Source organism: Humulus lupulus, chromosome 3 (genome assembly GCF_963169125.1).
Source record: "Humulus lupulus chromosome 3, drHumLupu1.1, whole genome shotgun sequence".
In the NCBI taxonomy this organism is placed as follows: domain Eukaryota; kingdom Viridiplantae; phylum Streptophyta; class Magnoliopsida; order Rosales; family Cannabaceae; genus Humulus; species Humulus lupulus.
Window position 1 is genome coordinate 252,353,874 of NC_084795.1, and position 5,282 is coordinate 252,359,155.

General features: G+C 35.9%; 1 long non-coding RNA gene across 1 annotated transcript; it reads right to left on the reverse strand.

Annotated features, from left to right (window-relative positions):
- Window positions 1-1,707, reverse strand: LOC133823600 (uncharacterized). Its single transcript, XR_009888428.1, has 3 exons — window positions 1,193-1,707; window positions 987-1,081; window positions 1-276 (listed from the first exon to the last, which is right to left on the reverse strand). It is a non-coding gene; the product is annotated as an uncharacterized LOC133823600 (long non-coding RNA).
- Between the last annotated feature and the right edge of the window lie 3,575 nt (window positions 1,708-5,282).

A 5,282-nucleotide genomic window follows, 5' to 3' on the forward strand; every position in this document is an offset into this window, starting at 1 on the left:
TCACGGATAAAAGTAGGATCATTTATCTTAATACATAGAACAATAATATCCCCACAGTTATGTAGTCACCAAACAGTTAAATTTAATAAGTCATAAAACACCAAAATAATACTTAGCATCCACCATTCCTCATTTCTGACTATTACATAGCTAACTTAAATATACAGACCGGTAGGTTCCAAATTAAATACAAAATGTTCAAAAGATAGGACTAGGGAGCTAAACACATTAGCTTCAGCGATAATTCACCTTATCCACAATTGCGTCACTAGGATCCTGGAATGGGAGAGATATAGGGGGTGAGCTTATAAAGCCCAGTAGGAAAGCAACTAAGAACATAGGACTCAAAAGTTCAATAAAAACCCCTGCATGGTTAGTTTTTTTAAAACAAAACATACATCATCATGTATAAACCAAAATAGAGAGAAACCATAAATAATCATAAGAGCATAGCTACCAGTGCACATCACACAGTCCACTAGACCCCTAGTTCCCGTTACCCACCATAGAAAATCCAATATCCTAAACCGGGTAGCCGGACCTGATAACCACCACAATGGGAGGCTTAGAACACTTCATGTATACAGATGCTAGGTCTTTACACCTATAGGTGAGTGGACACCTGATCTACCTATGATGACACAGAGACTAGGTCGTGAAACAACAACATGCACAAATCATGATCACTATGGCTCTCATCGATATAACCAAATGCAGGTAAACATGAAAAGAAATAAACATATTCCCTTTTTATTTTAGAAAATTGGGCAGCATAACAGCTGCATTTGTATAAAACCCAAAAATCATAACCTGCATGATTAAGTGAACAAAATAATATATTTGGCACTCCGTGCCCTCAGAACAGAACAGAAAATATGCAGATTAAGTTTTCCATTTTTCAAACACTTTATAAATATCAAAATTGGAATATGTTAATGCAATTCAATAAGAGTACAACAAGTTCAATAGTCAAGTTGAGTCCCTACCTCTTAAGAATGTTCAGTCCGAGCCCCAAGCGACACTCCCAACCTTAACGATTATCCTAGAGTGAATTAAATTGGATCTATATATCACGATTTTCCTACGAGCATCAAATGAGCAAACGATTATCATTATTGAATTCCTTATTCAAAATCGTGTCCAACGACATATAATATGACCATATTTAAAAATTCAAGTTCCGAAAACCCACCCAAGCGGTGCACACTAGCAGTTGCTAGCGGTACCGGGAACGTCGACGAATATATGCATGGCATATATCAAAACGATCCTCTCGAGTAGTATATCATGGAAGTACAGCCCCTTTGCCCAACTAACCTCTGGTGTCGCCGGAAAATGCCTCCAAAGGGGCGGAGATACCCAAAATTTCGCCGGAGAAAAACGGTGAGTTGACTGAAATGACTTAGTGGGCGACGTTCCTCCCTTCACACTGGTTCCAACGGTGCCACCCACTCACCAAACGGAGGTCTGGGTTCGCCGAAAAGTGCGGTCAAAGTTTTGACAACGAAACTTTGACTGCTCCGTTCGGGTGCGTCTTAAGTCCGATGGCCTTGAGGTTTTGGGGATGAGGTTGTCGCCGGCCACTGGTGCTCCAACTCCGGCGCGTGGCGGCAAAAGGGAACTCCGGCCAAGGCTTCATGATACCCCGACGTGGGTTATTTCAGAGAAAAAAAGAAGAAAAAGAAGAAGAAGAAGAAGAAGAAGAAGGAGAGGCTCGGGAAGGAAAGGAAAAGGAAAGAAAAAGAAAAGAAAAGAAAAAGAAAGGCTGCCAAATAATAAAGTAAGTGGGTCCCACCACTTAAAATAAATATTATTATTTATTTATTCTTTTTTTTTTTGAGTCTTTATAGTCAATACCTCATCCGTAGAAATTGGGATCTCTAACATGAGATCCCTAAGCCATTCAGCCTCTTTGCTGGTTGCCGCTAGAGCTATAAATTCAGCTTCCATGGTTGAGTGTGAAATACATGTTTGTTTCTTAGAACCCCAAGAAATCGTTCCTCCTCCGAGCATAAACACCCAACCACTTATGGAGAGATTATCTCCTATACTTGATATCCAACTCACATCAGAATATCCTTCAAGTATCTTCGGGAACTTTGAATATTGGAGGCCTAGCTGCTTGGTCCTTTTAAGGTACCCTAGAAGTCTCTCAATCGCTTTCCAATGTTCCATACTTGGATTGCTAGTAAACCTACTTAGTTTACTAACTGCATATGCAAGCTCTTGTACAATGAGAAATGTACATTAGACTCCCTAATGCACTTGCATACTCAGGTTGAGTCACTGCTCTACCATTATTCTTTTCAAGTTTTATGCTTGAATCAAATGTTGTATTTGCTTTGATTTTGAGATGACTAAACTTGTCAAGGACTTTCTCAACATAGTGTTCTTGAATTAAGGCATAACCCCCCACTATTTCTTCTCACTTTTATACCCAAGATGGTATCAACCTCTCCAAGGTCTTTCATCTTTAAAGTGGAAGATAGAAACATCTTCATTTCTATTATGCATTTCATATCATTACTTAAAATAAACATAACATCAACATATAGACACACCAAGATGACATAGTCATCACAATTCTTAGAGTATAAGCACTTGTTCGCATTATTGTGTCTAAACCCATCCGAAATTATGGCTTTATCAAATTTCTCATGCCATTTTTTCGGTGCTTGCTTTAAACCATATAATGATTTAACAAGCCTACACACTTTATGTTCATTTCCCCTTAGAAAAAAACCCTCCAGTTGTTCCATATAAATCTCCTCATTAAGATCTCCATTTAGGAATGTTGTTTTGACATCCATTTGATGAACGTAAATGTTATATATTAATGATAAGGAAAATAGTACTCTTATAATGGTTGTCCTAGCCACCGGTGCATACGCGTCAAAATAATCGACTCATTCCTTTTGTTTAAACCCTTTGGATACTAGTCTTGCCTTAAAGGTTTTTTATGTGTCATCGGTGTGATATTTCCTCCAAAATACCCACTTGCACCTGATTTGGTTTTGAGCCTTGTGGGAGGTCTACCAATTCCCATGTGTGGTTTTAAATAATTGAATCCATCTCATCATTTATTCCCTCCTTCCAAAGAGTGGAGTCTCTCGAAAACATTGCTTCTTGGAATGTTTTGGGATCATCCTCAACTTGAAGAGTCATAGGAAATTTCCATGTGACTTCTTCAAGGTTTCCCTCTACTAGGTGGAGTGTCTCCACTTGAGAACATGTCTTATTTGATCCTAATTCTTTAAGCCTTTGGCTTCTCCTAGGAAATATAGGTTGTTCATCAACCTTTGGATCTTTCTCTTTAAGAGATTCTCCAACACTTGTGGGTTCTTGAGAATTTCTATCACAATATAAAATATTCTCAAAGAACTCCACTTCTCTTGATTCAATTATCACATTAGACTCCAATTCTAATAGCCTATAGGCCTTGCTATTTGAGGCATAGCCAACAAATGCACACTTTACAGCCCTTGGACCCAACTTGGTCCTTTTAGGCTCCATGCTCTTACAATAAGCAAGGAACCCCCACACTTTAAGATAGTCTAAGTTAGGCTTCTTTCATCTCCATAACTCATATGGAGACATATTGTTGTTTTTCATAGGAATTCGATTCAATATATGACACGCAACAAACAAGGCTTCACCCCATAAATTATAACACAATTCAGCATGTAAAAGCATAGATTTAATCACCTCAAAATAAGTCATATTCTTTCTTTCAGCTATTCCAGTTTTTTTATGGTGTATGGTGCAGTGCATTCATGTATAATGTCATGTTGTTCACAAAACATATTGAAATCATTTGAAAAGTATTCACCACCTCTATCACAATTAAAAGACTTTCCAACTGATTTTCTACTTTAGATTTATAGATTTTAAATGCATTAAATGCCTCATCCTTACTCCTAAGTAAATACACATAAGTATACCTAGTTTCCTCCTCTATTCAACATGTCATTCAATTCACATAAATCACTATGTATTAAATCTATCAAGTTTGAACATCTATCAACACTTGAAAAATGTTTCTTTACCATTTTAGATTTAAGACATAATTCACATTTATCATGCTCATTCACATCATAATTAATAAATCTACATTTAACAACTCTTTTAATTGTGTTATAACCTATATGAGCAAGTCTATTATGCCACAAATTAATAGAATTAGAATTAATCACATTGCAAGATTTAGATGTCATGTCATTATTGTCACTATCAAGAGCACAAAGTTTGATCATTAAATTGCATGTATAACCCTTTCCCACAAAAGTGCTCAATTTAGTCAAAGTGAGTTTACCAAATTCAAACTCCAATTTGATACTGGATTTATTCAATAGACTTCCACTTATAATGTTTCTATTCATATGGGGAACATAGAAAACATTAATTAGAGTCAATTTCTTTCCATTAGTGAAGAACACATCAATGCAACCCATTCCAAGTACCTTGGATCTCTTTTCATTTCCCATATGGACTTCAAGTTCCACCTTTGCACTTCAAAGGTTTTGAAAAGATTTTTACCATAGGTTGCATGAATGGTGGCACAAGTATCATACCACCATCATTGCACCTTTCCTTGGGTTGCATTAACTTCAGTCAAGGTTGCAATGATCTCAACAACAATTGCATTGACATGTTCACATTCTCTTAAGGTTGCATTAGTCTCATCACTACATGCATGAACCATGTCAATTCTCTTTAGGATTATCATACATTCATAATCAAATGCATTAAATTCAATTAAGGTCACAAAGATCTCATCATCAATTTTATTAACCCCAACCTCATTATTGTTAATTTTAAAATTACCATACATCACATGATGATCAATAACTTTACAAAAAAAAAAAACAAGTACAACAATAACCCTTGAATTATTTATTAACATTGACCATTGTACTTTCGATATAAATAATAATCTCAAACACACAAAAATAAGGCAGCAAACACATTTCATTCAAATTCTTGAAATCTACACATTTAGAAATAAGGAACTTGATGATACCAATCTCCTTAAGCATGTAATCCCATTGTGTTGTCTCATCATTTGTTGATGAAGACTTTGAATCCATATCCACATTCATGTAGAACATTTCCAAATAGAAATTTATTTGATCTTTCATGGTTATGTGTCCAATACAAACCAAATCTTGAAACAAGGATTTGAAGGTTGTAGAAGATGAACCAACTACCCTCATTGTTGATAATAAAAAACACAAAATTGAAAGTAATTAGAAATAGAGATTTTTATTGTTGGGAATAAATGA